Genomic DNA, 23993 nt, shown 5'->3' with positions numbered 1-23993 from the left:
GCATTTGTTTGTTGGTGAGCTTCCCCTAGTCTTCTTCCTGCACTTGGGAAGTTCAGTTCTCAGCTAGAGACTTGATAGAAGCCATTTCTAGGATCCCTACCCAGCTCAATCCTTCTGGCGAGTTCTCCTACAGATTCCAACTGTTTCAGCAAATTTTAATACTGCTCTTTGCTCTGGGTTCAATAGCACCTCTGTGTTTTGCCCAGGCTACAGTTTGCTATCATAGTTTAGAAAATTGTTCCCAGGCAGAGAGCCAGGACAATCATGGAACACACTTCATGGGTTTTCCTTTCAAGGATTTCAAGCTTGCACTATTTGTTGTTCAATGCTTTAAAACAGCTTTCCTATATGTTTGTTTAATGTTATAGTGTTTATATATGATCACAAGTATACGTTATTTTATTGTCACTTTAAAATACCAAATTGGCTTTTTTTTTGCAAATGCATGTGACTGAGAAAACATATGAAAGCATTTTCCTGTTAATATACACTGAGCCAGTTATAGGATTTTAGTAAAATATGTTACCCGAGAACTAACTATATGGAATAAGCTTGAATTTAGGAAAATGCATCATTCTATTCTCCTTAGAAGCTGCAAATAATTTCTTCAGCTGCCCTCCAGACCCCTAAAATCCTACAAGGAAAATCAAGCAGATTAACCAATATTGTAGAATCTATTACTATTTTACTTTGTTTAACCTATTCTGAATCATTTATTAAAATTCTTATTTCTCTAGAATGTTGAAATTCAGGCTGTAAGTTGACTTCGAACACTTCCAATTATATTGTTTTTACTAGAGTGTGCAACATCATGCTTACCATAGAAATGTATTTCACTACTCTCTGTCCCTCCGCTACATAGAGGAATTACATCCTGTGCTACTTCTGTGTAACACTCTTTAGGGGTTTTGAGTTATGATAGACTGTATACCTCTTTCTTATTTAACCAAAATGGAGTTTCTCTGTTAAAGGGTTGCAATTTTAATAGCATAAAGTCAGATCACTAGGTCTTTTTTTTTTAAGATTTTATTTATTTATTCATGAGAGACACACACAGAGAGGAAGAGACACAGGGAGAGGGAGAAGCAGGCTCCATGCAGGGAGCCCAAGGTGGGACTCAGTTCCAGGACTCCAGGATCACACCATAAGCTGAAGGCAGATGCTCAACTAACTGCTGAGCCACCCAGGTGCCCCCACTAGGTGTTATTTTTATTATAACTATTAGAATTCTCAAGGAATTGGACAAATGATGTTTAATTAAATAATATTATCAGTTTATAACTGGATGCAGACTTACTGATAATATATTTGATAAGTATATCATGGCTATAAACAACTTCCAAAAATAAAAAAGCTCTACTAAATATTTGAATAATGGGCCTCTGTTTTTATTTCCTTCGCTAAGGAAAACTATACTTATTTCAAGTTAGATATCAGATATTCATCATAGTCATTAGTACTCACAATTATTTGAATATATATTTGGAGTGTTCACACTTCAAGTTTCTTTCTGGTGATGTTTCACATAAAGAACCTAGGTTCAAATAACACTTTCATATACTGGAGGCTATTATTAAGTCAAAGTTGAACTTAACATTAAAAATAAAAAAGACAAGCTTTTAAAATAGAAGTGCTAATAAGACCTTAAGTGAACTTTTCTATCTTGGCTGTAGAAATTAGCTGACTTTTATCTATAAAAAGGGTAATTGGTATATTAGGTAGGTTACTTTCTGCTGCAAGTAATAGACACCCCAATTAAAAGTGACTTTAAAATAATATATTTTTTCATATAACAAGATGCCTTAAGTATGATTCCAGAATTAATTCAGTGGTTCAATAGCATCATCAAGGACCTAAATCCTCTTATCCCTACTCTGCCGTCCTCAACAGATTGGCTTATGCCCTCAGACATGCACCCTTACAGTTTCAAGCAAGTTCAAGGGCTACAACTATCATTTACTTGTTCAAGTAAAATTTGTTAAGCTGCATGGGCACCAAACCATTTGGAATTTTTACACAGAACATACCAAACTGAGACCTGATCCTGTACAAAAGCAGTTTAACAGGAATAAGTGCAAGATTATAATATCAAACTAGGCTTGACTATGTGGCTAGCAGGAGTCAATCAATATTTGTGATATTCCCCTCTTCACAGTGGTGTCTGGGACATGCTTAACAATTGGATTTCTGGAGAAAAAATATCCCTAAGTTGTAGCATATGTTAATTTCCATAGTGAAACTACTCCTATCGTGGCCAATATTAAGCTATCAGAATGATATCTTTGAATGGAGAGTTGAGAAGACATGGGTAGCAGCACACTCTTAAAAATGAGTAGTTTTGCCACACAAATGCAATTAGTGTAAACCCTGAGGAGCATGGACAATTGTAAAATGTGGTATATAATTAATAAGTGATGATTTTTTGGTTATTTATGGCATTTGCCTTTAATATGATTTACTTAGTTGTAAGCTTATATACTTTATATTTTAATAATGGCCATATTTAACTGGCTTGCAGAATTCCTGGAAATATGATGACCAGCTGTTCTGAGCTGGGTATGAGCTAGCTTCAGCACACCACTGTCCCCCGCCAGTCATCTCCCTTCTCTCTTTATGAAAATTATAGCCTTATACCATGCACACACATAAAAGGTTAAGGTCTTTCTTTCTTTCTTTCTTTCTTTCTTTCTTTCTTTCTTTCTTTCTTTCTTTCTTTTTCTTTCTTCTTTTTTTAAGACTTTATTTATTTATTCACGAGAGACACAGAGAGAGGCAGAGACACAGGCAGAAGGAGAAGCAGGCTCCATACAGGGAGCCCGACGTGGGACTCGATCCCAAGTCTCCAGGATCACACCCTGGACTGAAGGCAGCGCTAAACCACTGAGCCACCGGTGCTGCCCAGTTAAGGTGTTTCTTAAACACTCTACACAAAAAGTATTTTTATTTTATTCTTTATAAAAGTAGATAAAACTTTGTTATATTTAATATCCAAGGCAGAAAATTGGGCACAGGTTGAGAACATTAAAATGTTTTATAAAGTAAGTGGAAAGGCCTAAATAATAAAGTCATCCCATTTTACTAATATTTGATCAAAAGGAAAGAAAACTGAAAAATGGCATCTTGAATAAATGACAGGGCCAGAAGTCTCAAATTCTGAGTCAGTGTTTCCTCAGCCTGGCTCTGGTTCCGGTGTGATCTTGGTCAGGGCAGAGTGCATCATGGGGTGTGATTTTTCTGTTAGAAAATTGGGAGGTGAAAGATTTATATGATCTGAAGAGAAACCAGAACATAAAGACTTCTAACTCTGGGAAATGAACTAGGGGTGGTGGAAGGGGAGGAGGGCGGGGGGTGGGGGTGAATGGGTGACGGGCACTGAGGGGGACACTTGACGGGATGAGCACTGGGTGTTATTCTGTATGTTGGTAAATTGAACACCAATAAAAATTAATTTATTAAAAAAAAAAAGAAAATTGGGAGGCAATACAAGATGGTCTTGAAGGTCTCCTCTAGTTTGAAATTTTGTCATTATGAGTTTTTAAAAAAATCTATGACTTTGAGTATACTTAGCGTTTATACTTAAAGTGAGTTTTTTGCAGACAATATATATTTAGGCTATCTCTGTCTTTTAGTTGGTTTATTTGGACTGTTTGCATTAAGGTGATTATTGGTTTAGATGGGTTTAAATTGATCATGTTTGGAATGGTTTTTTATTCACTGTGTTTGTTATTTGATTGCACCACCATCAAGCCTTTTTACGCATGCTTTGGTTTTAATTGAGCATATTATATGGTATCATTTTATATCCTCTCTGTGTATCAATTTACAATTAAACATCTGCCCTATGGTTTTTAGTAACCTAAGTCTGCCTTCAAATAACACTATAGGACTTCATGCAGTAGGCACCTTATAACAAAAGGCCTTCTGATTCCTCTTTCTCATCTCTTGGGACACTGCTGTCATTTATTTCACTTAGCTATATGTTTTAATCACTTAATACATTGTTACTATTGTTGTTTAAATGGTTTTCTTTTAGATCAATTAAGAATAAGAAAAATCTCAGGCACCTGGATGGTTCAGTCAGATAAGCATCTGACTTTTGATTTCAGCTCAGATCATGATCTTGGGGTCAGGGGATCGAGCCCTGTGTTGGGCTCCCCAGCTCCCCAGTGGGGGCTCTGCAATAGGCATGGAGCCTGCTTAAGATTCTCTCTCTCTCTCTCTCTCTCTCTCTCTCTCTCTCTCTCTCTCCTCTCCTCCCCACTCTCCATCTCTAAGAAAAAAAAATAAGAAAAATTTTATTTTACTTTCATTTCATTCTTTCTTCAATCCTCTTCCTTCTCTCATATAAGAAAGATCTTTTGATTCAAGCATCTTACCAATATTATTTTCCTTCTGCCATAAGGACTTCTTGTAAGATTTATTGAAGTCAGGTCTGATGACAATAAATTCCCTTGGTTTTTGTTTGTCTGAAAAGTCTTTTCTCGTTCACTTTTGAAGCATAATCTCACTGGATGTAGACTTGTACATTTGTGGGGGGTTTCCCCCTGCAATACTTTTATTATTTCACTCTACTTTTTTTTCTTGTTTGTCTGAATAATTTTTAGAAGCCTGCTGTAATTCTTATCCTTGTTTCCCTTTGTGTAAGATGATTCTATCCCTTCCCCCTTAGCTGCTCTCAAGATTTCCTCTGTCTTCGGTTTTATGTGGTTCAAAAATGATATTCCTAGAGGGCGGAGTGTATGTGTATGTTTGGTGTTTGTGGTTATTCTGCTTCTTGTTTTCTGAGCTTCTGAGATCTGTAGTTCTTGTTCCACTAGTTTGAGAAAGTCCTCAACCATTATTACTCTACATATTTCTTCTATCTTCTCTCTTTTCCTGGTATTCTAATTACAAGGATGTTAAACTTTTTGATACTGTTAGGTGTTTTGTAGATTTTTTTAAAAAAATCAATTTGAGAAGATACCATTCATTCCTAGTTTGCTGAGAGTTTGTGTCATGAATGGGTGTTAGGTTCTATCAAATACTTTCTCTACATCTGTTGATATGATCATGTGATTTTTTGTTGTTGTTGTTTGGCCTATTAATATGATAGATTACATTAGTTGATTTTTGAATGCATACCCGGGACAAACTGTACTGTTACAGCGTTTTTGATTTTATCATTTCTTTTTGATTCTTAAATATCCTATTTCTCTTCTAATATAATTCATCAGTTTTTGCATGCTTTGACTTTTTCTATGAGAGCCCTTCACATACTGATCTTCTGTTGGATAATTCCAATGGTTATATCATATCTGAGACTGGTTACGATGATTGTTTTGTTTTTAATACTGTGACTGTACCTTTTACACACTTGGGATTTTCTTTGAAAACTGGTATGTAGTACAACGATAGAAACAAATAAATTTGCTTTTAGTGGAATAATTTATGCCAATCCTGCTAGAAGCCAGGCTAAATTAAAGTTTGCTACAGGTATAGGTGTCACAGGTTTAAATTCCTCTGGTGCTTTTGTGTGTGGGGCGGGCAGGGATTTGGAGGGGTGGCTCCCTCTACGAGAGTCTGCCTTGTAGGTCTTTCCATTGCAATCCGCTCCTCTTACACTGAAGTCCCGCTGATACAGTGGTGTGATGCTGTAAAGGAAAAGGCTCCATTATAGAGCCAATTAAATCTCAGTCTTTCAGTGTGTTTATATCACGGGGATGTAATCTTCAGAAGTGTTTCTTCCCTGAAGTGGTTTTATTCCACCTGACTACTACTCCCTTTCAGATTGCAGCATTCCTGGTCTATTTCCTTGAAAGGCAGTTGCTGACACCATCAACAATGTTTGTTACTTTTGCTCCTTACTAAGACATTAAGCCCAACTGGAGCCTGAGTCAGAAGATTCCCAAATGATGAGCTTCCAACAAAGTCTTTTCTTTAAATAATAGTCCTTTTGTGGTGTTATGGAGAAAACCATTTATTTCACAATGGTTTCTCTTTCTCTTCCCTTTAATGGAAGATTTTATTCAATCTCCATATGGAGAACCTGGTGGGGTTCCTGGGAGAAGTCTGGGAAAGTGTGGATCTCCCCTAAGTCTGCAGTTCCAAGGGGTCTCTTACTGCTGAGCTAGTTGACACAACTTCCAGCAATTAAACAATATTACCAACTAAAGGTTCCTGCCATCTTATGGCTTCAGCAGCAGTGAAGCAGATCTCTGCTATGTCTCTCTGGATGAACCTATCCTTTTAGGTTTTATGGTAGCCATTTGTCCTGCAATTTCACTTCACTGATGGGTCCAAGAAAAGTAATAGACTTTTGTTGCATCCAGCTTTTCTTTGTTGTAAGAGAAAGGGTGGCAACCTCTAAGCTTCTTACATGTTGGAGTTAAACAAAGAGTCACTAATTTTTAAAGATTTTACATAAGCAGATGTCTCAATTTCCATTTAATTACATTCCAATAGACTAAAGGTAGCTCTTAAAAATATTACCAGGGTTCCTTTCACTTCTGCAAATTCTGTGAGTCCCTGGGTAGATAAGCTATGGTATTTCTTTCCTAACTGATGATCAAGGCTTATAATCACTATGAAATTCATTTCAGGGAGTTACAGTTCAAGAGCTGTCCCATGATCTTCCCACTCAGGTGTTCTCAGTGGAATGCAAAAGCTAGAATTTGGCTTTTCTCCACCAACCCAATTAAGATCCCTTCCAGCTCATCAAGCTGAACAAAAATTACATTAAGGGCATGTGACAATGGAAAATAAGAGGACACGGCATGAAAGAGTCGGGCCAAGAAATTTTATGTTGAAATCTGAGTGTGAGGTATCCCAGTACAAGAGAGATTTCTAAATAACTAGGTCATTAACACAAATATGGAAGGGCTTCATAATTTCTGGGTCTTTCAATTTGTTCTATTGGTTATTCCTTTAGGTTTTTCTTTCTTTTCTTTTCTTTCATTTTTTTTGATATTTAGGTATTTATTATAAGAAGGTGTTATAACATTGGCATAACTTAGAACTTTAGGCGGGGGGTGGGGGTGAATGGGTGACAGGCACTGAGGGGGGCACTTGACGGGATGAGCACTGGGTGTTATTCTGTATGTTGGCAAATTGAACACCAATAAAAAATAAATTTATTATTAAAAAAAGAAAGAACATAATATAAGCAAAAAAAAAAAACAAATTAGAACTTTAGTCACTTACAAGGTAAACATTAGTAATATCATATATGTCCCACCAAAAAAAATCAGCTGAAAAATACTTCTTAAATTTAAAAAATATATATTTACATAAAAAATTTGTATACTTTTTACTTCTTAGTAAATTCCCTAAATAGTAACTTCAGATACTTTTAGATTCTAATATAAAAGTATAAAAGCCAGTAAACAAATAATCACAAATTGATTCTAAGATCAAACTGATTTCTTGCCATATAACACGCAGAAGAAAATCCAACTTATCTTCCTTTCACATACATTTCTGTTTTAATAATCTGTATTTCATTTTGTCACAAAGAGATACCTGTCATCTGTCTCTTTGGCATGATTACATTTTTAAAATTAAAAAACATTATTTTATTTAAATATTTACTTATTTTGTATGTTTAGTGAGGTTCCACTTCCACTGGTTTTATACTTTAATACATTTGCTGGCAAATGGGTCTCATACTTTCCCAGCTTTAGCTAATAAGCACAGAGTTGTCTCACAAATAAATGGGGGATTAGGTATATAGCATTTACTATGAATAACATAAACACACATAAAGAGAGGATCTAATCATCATTTGATTCTTTAATCTTTTCAGCCCTACTGGAGGGTGGGCTGAAATTCAACCATTTCTCCCCTAAGCACAAAGGACCACATGAAAGACTTGAGATGTTTCTCCCTAACACACTCTTTCAGAGCTAAAACAACAAAGACTAGGAATCCGTTTAGATATAATCCCTTAAAAAATATAAATGTTATAGACAACTAGATAGGCATCTTGCTATAAATGAAACATGGTTTAGGGGAAAAGATTTAAGAAAATTAAACACCAAAGGAATTTTTGCTTAGTAATTACAGCTCATGAAAGCTTGCCTACCGTATATCCAAAAAGGTCTAGTTTTAGGTAGACTCAACTGAGACATCTGGGAAATTAGGTTATTTGAGTATTATTATTATAAAAGTAACTGCAGCAACAGCATGACCAGCAGATATCATGATTTAAAAAGAAAACTGTGCTTGTTTTGATTCAATCAGTCTAAATTTAGGAGAACACTATTGAGCAGAATTTCCGGATGATTACGTAAGATAGTTCATAATAGTTACATACCCTAGGGACAACTCAGGAACTGAGATATAAGATTCATTGTCTTTTCCTAGTAAAGCAAAAAGATAGTGGGTTTCATTGGCAAAGTCACCAAAGAGAAATGATCTTAAGCCAAAAAAAGAGTTAACTCTGATCAGACATATTAACATATTTAAATGCAGAATGTGCTGGTCAGAGTAGAGTAGAGAATTTCTTAATCCTTGCTCAGGGCTGAAAAATAAGAAGAGAGGTACATTCTGTTGGGTCCCCAGGTCCATCCTGACACCTGTATATTCTGGCCCAAGAATATGAGTATTTATATGTTCCTTTAAGTAGTCTATTTTTATGGAGTTAGTTATATGGAGATGGATAGATCGAGTTAACAAATTATCCATTTTCCTCCATTTTTTCTGCTATGCCATATTCATCTAGCAACATTCCGAATCTAATCCACTGTCCCCTATAATATGTCTATAGGAAAAGAATATGCTTATCAGTCAACAGAAGCTTATTCAAGACGGTCATATTTCTCATTAAAAGAATTAACATGCTGACTTTCTCATTTTCACATATCAATCTCAGAGTATTTGGTTAACCAAGAAACTCATCGTTGAAACATCAGGTTTCTAAGCTTTCAAGATTGAGAACTATCTTTGAATGGACATACACTCACTCAGGTATTGCCATGCTGTGGAAATGTGATGCCCTTTTACAGATGACAGCCAAGTCCCAAATAGGGTCCATCTATAAACTTCAACAACTGTATTGGTCATCTTTTGAAATATGTTCTTGATATCACCACTATTTATCACCCAGGTACAAAGCACCATCGACCCTTATCTGGGACAAAAGCCCAGAGACTCTCCATAGACTCTAAGAGACCATAGAGCTCTATAGACTGTAGAGACTCTAAAGACTCTCTATAGTCTTTTCTCCAGCAAGCACAGCCAGAGTGATTCTTTAACATATAAGGAAAAATAAAATCTTTACATCCACCTTCTGTGGCCCTGCTGTCTGGCAATTGGTCTCACCTCTTAACTGTTCTAGTCATTCTGATCTCTCTGCACTCCCTGCCTGGGATTCTCTTTCTCTCCCAGATTCCCTCCTTATTCCTTTCAGATCTCCACTCAAAGTCACTTCATCTAGGAAAATTTAAAGATGGCCATGTATTTAATATAGTATTTCTTCCAAACCTGTCATTCCCTCTATATACCCCTTACCTTGTCTCACTTTTATACGGAAAGTTTCTACCACTCAACATATGATGTGTTTATTTGTGGGCTGAAGGTATAAGTTCCATGATAACTTAGTGACATGGTAAGTGACAATTTTTTGCTCACCAGAGTGTGGAATAGGGCTTGGCACATGGATGGTATTTAGTACATTTTTTCAAAATTAACAGTTGCAAGATAAAAATATCTAATAACAAAAGGCAATTGATTAGATTCCAGGAGTCTAATCCTACCTTTGCCCTCAAGTAGGCATCTGTGTGATGTTTGTCAAGTCACTAGCTCTCCTCCTTCAGGTTCTTTACCTATAAAGTGGAAATAATAGCTCTATGGCTCAAATCCTATAGGTGAAAGGGTTTAACATGATAAAACCCTGAACAACTATAAGGGATTTGGACAAACAAGATGTCCAATTTATAAACAGGATAGGTGGCCAAGTTTAGCAGGAAGAACGCTGTATTGTGAGTAACGGTGACTGAGTCCTGATTTCTCCACTACCTGTTTTGTGACATTGGCTCACTCATCCAACTCTTTCAAGCCTTATTTTCCTAATGAAAGAGAAATTCTTTTTTTCCAGTACGATTGTGTCCACTCATTTTAAAGAAATTATATCGTATCAGGAAAAACAATATAAGTAATAGTGACTAAGGAATTTTTATTAGCCCTTTCTCTGTAACTCATTAGCCAACAGTTATCTACTGAGCACCCACATGTGCCTAGCCCTATTCTAGGTGTCTGGGATAAATCAGGGTAGAAACGAGACAAATATTCCACCTTTATAGAGTTTAACTTCCACTGTGGACAGATAAACTGTAAATATAACAAGTAAACAAAGTAGTATTTTGAAAGGCGATGTTACATGGGCCAAACAGCATAGTAAGGAACTGGAGGACTCACTCTGTCCAAAGGGATGTATGTAGGGAAGGGGGTCAGGTTACAATTAAATAAGAGGCCATGACACTTCCTTTTGAAAGTCTTTTCTTCTTCATACTCTTCTCTCCATCCTCACCTTTTTCTTCCCCTTAAAAATTTGAAACTGTAGGTATTGTGAATGATGCTGCAATGAACATAGAGGTGCATAAAAAATTGAAACTTTACTATAAATATATTTTACTTAAAATTATAGAATTACGTATTCTCACTGCTCAGAGAATATTATTCTCAGAGTAGCATATCATAATAATATGCCTTTGAAGAAGTACTATTATAAAAGAACTTTGAAATTATTTAATCTTTGCATGCAGAAATCTGATTGCTGAGGCTAGGACTTCCAGTACTATGTTGAATAGCAGTGGTGAGAGTGGACATCCCTGTCTGGTTCCTGATCTTAGGGGAAAGGCTCCCAGTGCTTCCCATTGAGAATGATATTTGCTGTGGGCTTTTCGTAGATGGCTTTTAAGATATCGAGGAAAGTTCCCTCTATCCCTACACTCTGAAGAGTTTTGATCAGGAATGGATGCTGTATTTTGTCAAATGCTTTCTCTGCATCTAATGAGAGGATCATATGGTTCTTGGTTTTTCTCTTGCTGATATGATGAATCACATTGATTGTTTTACGAGTGTTGAACCAGCCTTGTGTCCCGGGGATAAATCCTACTTGGTGATGGTGAATAATTTTCTTAATGTGTTGTTGGATCCTATTGGCTAGTATCTTGTTGAGAATTTTTGCATCCATGTTCATCAGGGATATTGGTCTGTAATTCTCCTTTTTGGTGGGGTCTTTGTCTGGTTTTGGAATTAAGGTGATGCTTGCATGCAGAAATCTGTTAGCATCTTAATTATGACATGCAGATGATGTCATAGGGTCTCTTACTATCAATTTCTTGAAAAGAAGTAATATTTTGTATACATTCATCTGCGAATGGACACTTGGGCTGTTTCCATAATCTGGTTATTGCAGATAATGCTGCCAGAAGCATTAGTGTGCACGTATTCCTTTGAATTAATATTTTTGTATTTTTTTAAATTTTTTTTATACTTTTGTATTCCTTGGGTAAATAGTAGTACAATTACTGGGTCATTAGATAGTTTTATTTTTAACATGGGGTACCTCCATACTGTTTTCCAGAGTGGCTGCCCTAGTTGCATTCCCACCCATAGTGCGAGAGGGTTCCCCATTCTCTGCATCCTCACCAATACCTGTTGTTTCTTGTGTTGTTGTTTTTAGCCATGAAGATGTGGAATATTACTCAGCCACAAATAAGAATGAAATCTTGCCATTTGAAATGACAAGAATGGAGCTGGTGTATCATGCTAAGTGAAATAAGTCAGTCAGAGAAAAACAAATAACTCATAATTTCTCTCATAAGCAGAATGTAGAAAGCAAAGCAAATGAGCAAATGGAAAAAAGAGAGGGAGGCAAACCAAGAAACAAACTCTTAACTATAGAGAACAAACTGATGGTTACCAGACAGGGGGTGGGTAAGGGGATGAGTGAAATATGTGTGGGGATTAAGGAGCTCACTTGGTGTGATGAGCACCTGGTGATGTATGGAAGTGTTGATCACTATACACTTGAAACATTATGCTATATGCTATTTTTATTTATAAAATAAAAAAGCAATATATTCATTGCAAATGAAATAAATAGTGATATCTTCAAAACTGCATATCCTTTAGTCCACTTATTCGGGAATTCATTATTTTTAGTGTTAACTTTTTTTATTCTTAGAGACTTATGTAGCAAAAGAATAGAGGAAGGATAGAGGCCTTTCTTTTTTTTTTATTTTTAAGACAATTTGATTTCTACCTTCCTGGGGGGCTGTAGGCACACTGCTGCCCAGGTCACTGTACCTTATAAGAGGACGATGGTTAAAGGGAGGCCAGTTTCCTGAGAGCAAGCCATGTATGGCTTTGCAATGGCTTTCCAGGTAAACACAATGAATCATTTCTTTCCATCAGCCCTCTGGTTTGCATTGTGTTCCTAAAGAGGCCACCAGAGAAGGACCTATTGAATTGCACCCTCTAAGAGAGAGGTTGTTGAAATTATAGGTTATATTTAGTACCTTTGGTTAACTACGCATCACAGAACATGGACATACAAAACAAGTCACTGTCTTAGCACCGATACTCCCATTTTTAGAAAACTTTTATGCCCCAGCAATGTCCTAATTTTAGGGCATTACTAATTAAGAAAAAGTCCAGAATAAAATCTGAAACTGAAGAATCACATTAGCATTTAGATTGGTATCTGTTTATAATACCTTCCTCTTTGTGCATTAAAAACTACCACCTGCAGGCTGAGGTGGAACATTAGGGTCTGTTATGACCTCTGGAGTTCTTGGAAGTGACAAAGTGCTAGACAAATTTATAGTCTGTCTCCATTCAGTGAAAAGGATCCATAGGCTGCTGCCACCAAGAGTAGCATTAGTTACCCAGTCTGACAGTTTCATTTCGGGGTTCCCATTGTTGGAGACTGAACAGAATTCTTGAGCAATGAAAATTATGGCACTCCCCTCCTTTGTGACTAGAGAAGCCTGTTTCAGACTCAAGCTGCCTCTGCTTTCTAGCAGCATCTGCCCAACACATGCTCTCATGTGGTTTGACATGATGACCAAAACCATTTTATCAGGGAGTAAATGATGGGTGTGGCCAGGAACCATCTCCAGTCTCAAACCAGATTCATTTGCCTTTCTTATTTTTTCAGCTTTTTGGCCAACATTTACTTCTGTTTCAAGGAGGAAAATTGCAATAGGTTGGGTTCCTACCCACCTATATCTTCTATTTGGTCTTTTACTTGGTCTAAAATCATGTATCAAGATAGAGAAAGGCCAAGGAGGACAGAAGGAGAGGGAATACAAATATACAAATATAGAGCAAAAAACATTTCAGTGGAGTTTAATAATTATTGATACCTGCTATGTACGGGACTCAATGTAGTTGAAGTAATTGAGAGCTTACTTAAGCAAATATAAATGCCATTAGATAAAAACAAAGTTCTATGTTATATCGCAGAGGAACATAACACATTATTTGTGATAAGCAAGGGTTTCATTCATTCACTCACTCATTCATTCACACACACCATGCATTTGTAGAAAAGTTTGTCCTCAAATGTGGCTCTCTGGGGTTGTATTTATGGTACAAAAGATACTTGGTAACATATCCCTTCTTTAGACTGTTTTTCTAAAATGTTAAATGATTAGTTTTATGGTCTCTAAGCATAAAAAAGACAAGACTTATGACAAAACCATTCCTCCATAAAATTGAGTGTTAACTAAGTACTGATCATAAAAGGATAATGTTGTAGAAATCAGGACCCTACTCATCTCCACCAGTGTCTAGCTATTTTTAACCTGGACAAGTCACTCTGTGACTCAATTTCTTCATCTATGGAATCTGAATAATAAGAGCTACAACCTAAAGAGTGTTTACCATGGGCCATATGCTATCTTAAGCTATTTACACAATTAATTCACTTAATTCTCAAACAACTCCAGTCAGGTAGATGCTACTATACATGAGGAAACAAAGAGGTTAAGTTAGGAGATCTAACAACTGGCAGAAAGAGAATCCGAACCAAGGCACACTGGCCCCAAAATCCAGTCTCTTAAATGTTATACTACCTACTTGGTTAGCAGTTGATAATACTAGTAAATCTTAAGGTGGTTTGAGGATTAAATATGTAAAATTAAATATACAAAATGCTGAGTAGTTTCTGGCACACGGTAATAATTCAATACATATTAGCTACTCAACTGCCTTATGTCTCACCATCATTTTCTAAAAATACAGTATCAAAAGTTGAGATTTAAAAAATTAGTAATTGTAGTTTCTGTCACTGCCCTAGTTAATAAATAAGTGCTCATTAAAATAATAGCCAAAGCTAGGACTCTGGCAAAATACATTGTCATGTCCTTTAAAATAGTAATTTTTTCCAGGAGCTTGAAAAAGTACATTGCCTTTTATGTGTCAACCCTCTCACTTCTTAGATGGCAGTTCCTAGTTAGTCACGTTGGTCAAATTAGTTATCTCTCTGAGCAATTTTTCCTTGTCGGCAAATTGGGTTATTACTTACTTCAAAAAAATATATTATGTAAAATGATTCAGGTAAATTACATGGCACTTTGTATGGATTGAACATGTATTATTAGTTTGGTTTCCTTAAATATTTGTTTTATGGAATGATCCCAAGGAAATAACTCAAAAGAAAGATGATTATATAATATTTAAAATTTTTAATTTAAATTATAGGGTAACTTGGCTGACTCTTGGTTTTGGCTCAGGTAATGATCTTGAAATTGTGAGATCAAGCCCCGAGTAGGGCTCCACACTCAGCATAAACTCTGCTTTGGATTCTCTCTCCCTCTTCTTCTCCATGCTTTATCTCAAGTAAATAAATCTTAAAAAAAATTTTAATAAAAACTTTAAACAGCCTAAATGCTCAATAAAGGAAATAAATCTATTAAGCTGCATTAATAATGAGATCCTTATGTAGCTTATGTTAAATGCAAAAATATATGATAAATTAAAAATTACTATATAATTTATATAATGAATAAAACATTAATTATTTTGACTTCCACATATAAAAAATTACGGAGCTACAAAACAACTGTTTTACTACATTTTTCCTTGTTGGTTTCCATTATTATTGAGAATGTGTTATGTGTCTTGTAAATTATTTTTGATGTCATTAATATCAAGTCACGAGTACCTTTATCTGAATGTTTCATCTGAGAATACTGAAAGTGTTCTAGCATTTATGCTTCCTCCTGAGCTTCAATGATCTTCCTTGATTCCAGAGGAATGATTCTAGAAGTAGTTTTGTTACAGTAAAAATGGTACTAAAAATCTCTGAATTTTTAAATTTCCTATCATATATCCAAAATCCAGGATTTATTAAATATTTGCTGAACATTATTGGATAGTTTTGTAGTTTACAATGTTAAATGACTTAAAACATTATTCTTTCTCTTTCTATTCCTGATTATCCAAACCAGCAGTATTTATCAATTTATTTTTATACATTACTGAGCTAATGTACAAAATGTAAATATAAATGTTCTTTAAAAATGTGCTTACCAAAAAAAAAAGTGCTTACCAATTCAGATAAACTATTTTTTTAGTAAAAAATCAGTTTCTTTAAAAAAACAAAAACAAAATTGTACATCAGCTTTATGTGTTTTTATTTTGGATATGTTACAGTCACAATTTCTTACTTTTTGTTTACAAAATGCCCCAATTTCACTTTTGCAGAGCGAAGCTTGGACTGGTTAAAAAGAAAAGTGCTTTGTGATATTTTTAGCTTTTTCATATACATTCTGTCTTCCCAAGAAGCAAAGAAAACCAGAGCTTCTGTGAAAGAAAAAAAGAGAAGTAGAGAGAGAAAAAAACAAAACAAAATAAGAAGCTTTCTACTTTATTGCTTTGAAGGATTCAAGAATTAGAGATAAAATTGAATATAGATTGTATGTAGGGAGATAAAGTGGTACCTTGAATGGCAGATAGAAGGGCTGATATTGCATTAATAGAGAGGACAACCCTGAAGGCTTGTGCTCCATGAGACTTGATTCTACATAAGATTCTGTTAGAAAGCCCATCAGTACACATGCAACGTCTAGGATGACCTATACTTGGCAGTACTAACTTTAAGATAAGGGATTCATGAATATGCCAACTTTTAGTGAAGAAATCTCAATTAGATCCATATCAGCCTCTACAGAATAGTAAAAAATCATTGACACAGGTGCAGATCTTTATCCCATCAGATAGTATCAGTTAAGATGCTGAAAAAAATTCATTTTGACTAGAAGTGTTTAGATTGCTCAAAATTTAGTTTGAAAACTGAGTCTAGCAGAAGGTTTTAATTCATTCTCTGAGATAACAAAAGTGTGAAAAAGAAAAAGAAAATGGAAACACATCTTATTAGCACTTTCTCTTTGGACGAAGTTACCAATATTATGGAAAAGCTGGGGGAGATTTTTCTCAGTGAAAGCTTTGATAAATATACTATGTTTATTGTATTTGCATAGTTAAGAAATAAATGACTTTATCAAATTCAAGTATAAAAATAGAAGTTTGGCTGAAACAGAAAAAAATAAAGAAGAAAAGCCTATGATGAATTTCAGATAAAATACATAAAGCTTGTTTTTGTTTTGTTTTATTTTTATTATTATTTTTTTATAATGAATTTATTTTTTATTGGTGTTCAATTTGCCAACATACAGAACAACACCCAGTGCTCATCCCGTCAAGTGCCCCCCTCAGTGCTCGTCACCCACTCACCCCCATCCCCCGCCCTCCTCCCCTTCCACCACCCCTAGTTTGCTTCCCAGAGTTAGGAGTCTTCATGTCCTGTCTCCCCTTCTGACACCTCCCACACATTTCTTCTCCCTTCCCTTATATTCCCCTTCACTATTATTTATATTCCCCAAATGAATGAGAACATATAATGTTTGTCCTTCTCCGATTGACTTATTTCACTCAGCATATATATTTTTTTTTTTATTTTAAGAGAGAGAAGGGGAGGTTTAGAGGGGGAATCTTGAGCAGGCTTCATGCCCAGTACAGAGCCTGATGTCCTGAGATCACGACCTGGGCCAAAATCAAGAGCCAGGTGCTTAACCAACTGAGCCATCCAGACACTCCCATAGAGCTTGGTATTTTTAAAGAAGGTCTAAAAATTGCCCACCTTAATAAAATGTCAGGATATGATGGGGCAAGCAGGTTAAATGCTGTCAACAAGTCTATTTCAGTGTTATCACCCTTGTGAATTTGTGTATTTTCTATTATTTATTTCAACCTACACTATCATTTGTAATAAAGCTGACATTAAAAATCCACCTTAGGGGGCAGCCCAGGTGGCTCAGCAGTTTAGCGCTGCCTTCGGCCCGGGGGTGTGATCCCGGAGACCCAGGATCGAGTCCCACATCAGGCTCCCTGCGTGGAGCCTGCTTCTCCCCCTGCCTGTGTCTCTGCCTCTCTCTGTGTGTCTCTCATGAATGAATAAAGTCTTTAAGAAAAAAATCCACCTTAGGTAACCATGTGGTTAATTAAATTAATCACACCAGTATCCAATTTTGTACTTCTTGAGTCAAAATGCTTTATCAGTTTTAGCAACATTGTAATGCTGGTTTTCCCCTCAATTATGAGAGAGTTAACAAAATTCATGGAAAGTGAGAAAGGGTGTTTTCTGTTCAACTTGACAAAATAAGCTTGTTCATTTGAAAAAGAGAAAAAGGTACCAGAAATTTGAAATCGGCAAGGGGATTTTGAGCCTTCCATTTTTTTCTTTTACCTTAACTCTTTCTGAACTTAGAGGCTAATTCATAATAAAGACTTATATATAAAGGGAGACTAGAAGGCAAACAATAAGAACAGAGTGACAATTAATTCTCTCCATTTAAATTATCCCCCAAATATTATGGCTTAAGGTAAAACCGACATGGTAATAACTGTCATTTCCAAAACCTTGACTAACCAATAAGTTCACATCACCTCATGTCCATTTCTCATCCTATTTTAAATGGAACAAAGTGACTTTCAGAGGTTGGCAAGTGCATAATTATATAGACTGAAGTCTTTGGACTTTGATCATAATTATAGTGCTTTATCCATCCATCACTTGTTGCTTGAGGACTGTTCCTTGGTGAGTTATTTAGAGGAGATAGGAACTCTGTCAGGACAAATTTGAGCTGCAAAACAGCTAATCAGAAACTTGGCTCTCTTGACTTGAAACAGATTGAAAATTGCCACTTTAATCTCACAATCCATTTGGCTCTAAAGAAAAGTGAGAACATGAAGTCTCCTTTAGGAAGGCATATGTCTGTTGTCCATATCATTGGGTACCTTTCTATAAGCTTTTGTTGGGACCCTAGGTGCAAGTTTGCCTCACTATAGTGGTCTCAAAATGGAGTGTGCAAACAAATGAATCATCTGTGGTACTTGATCAAACAAAAAAAAAAAGCTTTAGTTTTGCATTCTTTCTCCTCACCCTCAATTTCCCAGAGAGAGGTATCAAAGTAATTGTAAACCTCAAATTAACTGGGAAACTTATAGCATCAGAAAGTCTAGAGCAGTTTTTCGCAATAGTGGTCTGAGAATTACACGAAATGAAATGGTTTGTTTTTATTTGCAGTGCAATCCCAAGGCTCCACCTAGACTTATCAAATCATAGTCTCAGGCTACTGATGTAACATCTCTTTGGATTCCTGACAACACTGGAAGTGAAAATGCCTATTACTATGTTTTCCTAAATCTGAAGTCGGGCATTACAACCTTGGACATCAGTTATCATCGACAATTTGAATATAAATATACCTCTGTGGAAAGCATGTTGAGGATTTTTAACAGATGCTATAAATAAAAATCATCCTTTGAACTTGCTGCCTCTAGGGTGGGCGCTTTGCATTTGCAGTCCCTTCCTCAAACCTCATTGTATTACTTCCACGTGTGTAATTCTACTTCAGATTCCTTGAGTCTAGGATTATACTAACATATAATCTACTATCCCTACCCAGCACCAAGAAATTGAAAAATTGAAAAAATAAATAAGTTCCTGGCATCCTTTAGTTAAACAAATAAATCCAAACAAACAAACAAAAATAGTTTCTGTTATATCTACAATTTGGGATAAAAATCATTTACCCAGTGAATTTGTTTATCATTGTTGATATAACAAGTTACCACAAATTTGTGGTTTAAGCCAATACAAATGCATTGTCTTACAGTTCTTTAGGTCAGAAGCCTGGCACAAGTCTCACTGGACTGAAATCAAGGTGTTGGCTGGGCTACGTTCCTTCTGGAGGCTGTAGAGGAAAATCTGTTATCTCGCCTTTTTCAGTGTCTGGAGGTGCCAGCCTTCCTTGGCTCATGATTCCCTTTTAACTTCAAAATCTGTTGAGTTCTCACACCACATCGTTGACTCTTTTTCTCCCTCCAACTTCCACTTTTAAGGACTCTCATGATTACACTGAACCCACATGGGTAATCCAAAATCATCTATTTTAAAGTCAGCAGATTAGTAGTCTTAATTCCATCTGAAACCTTAATCCCCCTTTGCAGTGTAATAGAACATATTCACAGATTTTGGAGATTAGGATCTGGTCATCTTTAGAGTCCATTATTCTGCCTACCACACCTGCCCACCTCGCGGGTGGATCAGATACATAAGGTACTGGAAAACACTTTGTTAAAATTCTATACAGTCCTAATAAAAGGATATTATGAGCTGTGGTAGAAATAACATTGAACTGGATCATAAGACTTAAATTCTAGATCTGGTTCTGCTACTATTTTGTTTTGTGATTTGGGGAAAAAAATCACTCAACCCCTCTGGGATTCAGATTTCCCAAATTGAATTGTGAAGTATAGATATTGAGAGAGATAAGCCAACATCATACTATGACCCATAATTGTTGTTCTTAATCTAAAGATGATATCAAGCAAAATAGAACTTAAGGTATGTCCACGTGAGGACACAATTATTGCTGGAAAGGAATCTCCCGTTTCCTGGTGTGCTACAGATTTAGTAGTAAGTCTGAGGAGTACACTAAGGGAATGCTTTTCAGAGTTCTGTTGGGTTCATATATAATTCTCCAAGTTCCAACTGTGAAGAGTAGATCAGAGGTTGTAATCCCTAATTACTTTATGAGGAAGCTTTTATTTAAATAGCTTAAATGGTTTCAGGAAGATCATATAATCAGTTAGTGGTGGAGTTAAGACTATTATTCAGATCTTTTGACAAGTTCCATGCCCACTCAGCTAACACACTTCCCTACCTCTCTGCCATTTAAATGCACTTACAGCCCAGGAGTAGCATGTAGAATTATGATACATCATACTTTGGACTAACCACAAATGATCATAAAAGTCTTTTAGAACTTATTCTCGTGAAATTTTAAGGGTTTAAAGTAGTTTTTTATTTTCTCTTGATTACAGCTGATGGATACATTAGTCCCTCTTGATAAATTGTCCCTTCATATTTCTTTATGAACCAATTCTTCCTGCCTTCTGCCTTGCTTCAAGTACTGATAGAAATGGCATATACAGACTGCTGCATATTGGCTTGTTCTAGAGAAACAGTGATTATGGAGATGGCTGAAACGGATGGATTAGCCTTACTAAAAAGTGGTTTGCTTATTGCAGTGAATGGATACATCCTTTATGTCACAACAGAAGTTGTATCATTATATGTTATATCAATTTTGGAAGGTTTTGTGTGTGCATAAACAACACTATGGGCATATATTGAGTTTCTGTACTTGCCATGATCCTGACAGGAGTAAGAGCACTTGAAAAAAAGAGTGATTGTGGAGAGCTTAATGAAGGGACTATTTTCCAAGGTATAAGGGACAGTACATGGCTTGTTAGAGTTAGTAGTGGCCAGGAATAGTTACCATCTCTAAGCTTGAAGGAAAGGGAGGGTAGGGACCAGTTACTTGAACTCAGAACATCTGGACCTATGGCAAGGGCATCTGATAGGACCTGCAACCTTTAGTAGAAAACTCAAGAGGGAAGTGGCCAGGGAAACATATACCCTAATTCTATGTACTTGTAACCCAAGAGGAAACCAGAGGAGAAAGGAACTGTCAGTGTAGTCTTTAAAAATCAGCTTCCAGGGATCCAGGGATCCCTGGGTGGTTCAGTGGTTTAGCGCCTGCCTTTGGCCCAGGGTGTGATCCTGGAGTCCCGGGATCGAGTCCCACATCAGACTCCTGCATGGAGCCCGCTTCTCCCTCTGCCTGTGTCTCCGCCACGCGCTCTGTCTCTTTAATAAATAAATAAAATCTTTTAAAAAATAAAAATAAAAATCAGCTTTCAGAGGTGCAGAACAAGAAGGAGAAGAATGGAGGAAGCATGTGGAGAGGCCAGTGGAGGATACCCAACACAGAGCTACCTCTGCCCTTATGTGATTTTCTCTGATAAATGATGTTCCACTATAAGTTCTCTGTCACCACACTTCCTTTTCAGATATATTTAGAAAACATACTTAATAAAGTTGACCTTTTACCTAGCAAAGCATAAAATTCACAATCGATCTGTAATTTACACAGGAAATGCTTCTTACTCAGCCATATGACATGTTAGCATTCTGAGCTTTTTTGAATAGAGGGTGACTGGCAAAAATAATACAAAATCATCTTGCAAGTGGTTCAAATTGTAAAAGGTCTTGTTTTATCTGTAGCTCTCAGCTATCATATTTCAAAATTTAATCTTGATTCATTTTTATCACTTTGGTTTATTTTCAAAATTCTATTTTGAAAAGATTTAATATTTTAGAGTTAGTTTAAAAATCTATTTAAAAAATTAGATCACAATTCTAAAAACTGGGGGATGAAAGAAGGCCCGAATCATTACCCAACAATAAACTAATGGAGATTTAGATTCTAAAATGCTAGATTTTAGGTTCATTTTGAGTTTTCACCTAATAAAAAAATAAACAGGACACATTGTTTATAATTTTCATTTTTAAGGAAATGATAACTTACTCATTGGCTCTTATTTATTGATCTGGTGTAATTTCACCTATGCTTTGATATTTTTGTTAAAATTTAGTTAGCAATAAAATGGCACAACTTGTGATTTTCCCCACCTTTTCTTCTTCCTTGTAATGGTCAATATCATCAAAAGGGAAATCTTAGCTCTGTAGTTTTCATGCTCTTTTGATCATCAGAAAATCTTTTTGCAAAGACTAATGTAAATTAGCATCAACACTAAAGCACAACTAAATGTATACTATTTCCACATGTTTAGGTGCAATGGAAAAATAAAAACAGAGGGTTAAATCTCAATTTTAGCTGAGAGAATGATTATCATAGAACATTGGCTTTTGGGGAATGGCATTGACATTCAGTAATAAATGATAATAGCATCTCTCATTTAGTCTATTCTGTGATAAAAGGAAGCTCTGCATTAAGGTAGCTTGGGGTTAAAAATAACAAGATATTCTGTTCTTTCCCTTTTTGAAAATTCCCTTTCATGACTTCTTTCTAAAGACAAGGTCAGGAGAAAAGACAAATTTAACTATGTAGATGACTATGATTATGGAATGATTAAATTTGGTCTTTCTTAAAATAGATTTTGTAAACTGAGAACTACAAGGTTTGTCTGCTAAGAAAAAGCAGCTCAAAACCCATTCACTCACTAGGCATTATTAAGGAGACTATTACTTATTCTTACTTTGACAATACACAGAATTGTTGGTTTCTTACAGTGATAATCCACTTACTCATTTATTCACTAAGTAGTATAGACAGGAAAATAGTAATAATTTAGTCTTTAAATATGTGGTAAAACAGTTAAAATATTTGAGGAGAATATATCTGTTATTAAATATATTAAGCACCATAGAGTTAAATAATGAATATTACTGCCAGATCTTACTCATTTTGTTATTTCCAGTGCCTTGCACAGAATAGATGCTCATCAATAAGCATTTTTCTGCTCTTTAGTTTATTTGCAAGTTTTCATTATAAATGGAGAGTACACAATCTTGGCTAACAAAGTTTATTAAACTAATTTAAAGTATGATTAATATTTTGAATTTTATAGTATGTCAAAAGCAGATGATTTTTGTTCCATGAATTAACAGGTTGTTGGGACAATATGAGAAGCAGTTTTCTTATTTATTTATATTTATACGCTTCTCTCATCAATCACTTGAAATGCCTGTAGACAGGGGTGTACAGGGTTGACGTGTGGGTTGCTAGTCAACAGAAGAAAGTTTCTACTAGAGCTGAGGTAGATCCAAGTACCTACTTTAAAAAAGATGACTGTAAGGGAAGCATTATATAGTTAATATTTCATCAGAACCATGCTCTTAGAATACCACTCCAAAAGATTTTTAGTAGAATAGAAAATTTTAAGTCTGGAGAAATAATTTTGAGAACTAGAAAATGTTCGGTGTTCTGCTCTTTATTGACCCAATCCCCAACTCCAACGAAATCTAATTTGCAAGTTATCTGAGAACATAAACTCCAGAGCCCTTTATTTTTTGCTAACATTGTGATTTGTGGCAGACAGCAAGGCAGGAATCAGATCACCATTCACATTTCTCATTTCAACCTGGAAGAACACAAACTTGCTCCCTCTCGCTCTCTTGCTCTCTCTCTCTCTCTCTCTTTTTTTCCTTTTTGTCCCTCTCTTATCTTTCTCCACCATATACCTTTCTGCCTCACTTTTCTGCTTCTGCTTTCTCAGCCTACCAGAGACCTCACAGGAAGAGGAACAAAGTCGACATAGTGCACATTAGTGGCCTACATGGTGACAAGTCATATTAATGAAGAAAGATCACACATCTTCCATAATTGCCTAGGCAATGTGACAGTAACTGAGCCCTGCTTAGAGAGCCCACTCTACTTCTGGTGTGAGGTTCCAATAAGCATCGGTGGTGAATGACAAGTTAACCCCTTTGGAACCCCACCATTTTCAACACTCAGAGGACCTCTCTCATTAGTCTTATAAAATAAAGTATGAAATTCCAACATCAAATCACATGCTGTTAAATTAACAACATCACACTGCTACATATGACTTAAATATCTCCCATAACTTTA

This window comes from Nyctereutes procyonoides, unplaced genomic scaffold, assembly GCF_905146905.1.
Source record: "Nyctereutes procyonoides isolate TBG_1078 unplaced genomic scaffold, NYPRO_anot_genome, whole genome shotgun sequence".
Lineage (NCBI taxonomy): Eukaryota > Metazoa > Chordata > Mammalia > Carnivora > Canidae > Nyctereutes > Nyctereutes procyonoides.
The sequence above is the reverse complement of the archived record's forward strand: the minus strand, read 5'-3'. Positions refer to the sequence as shown.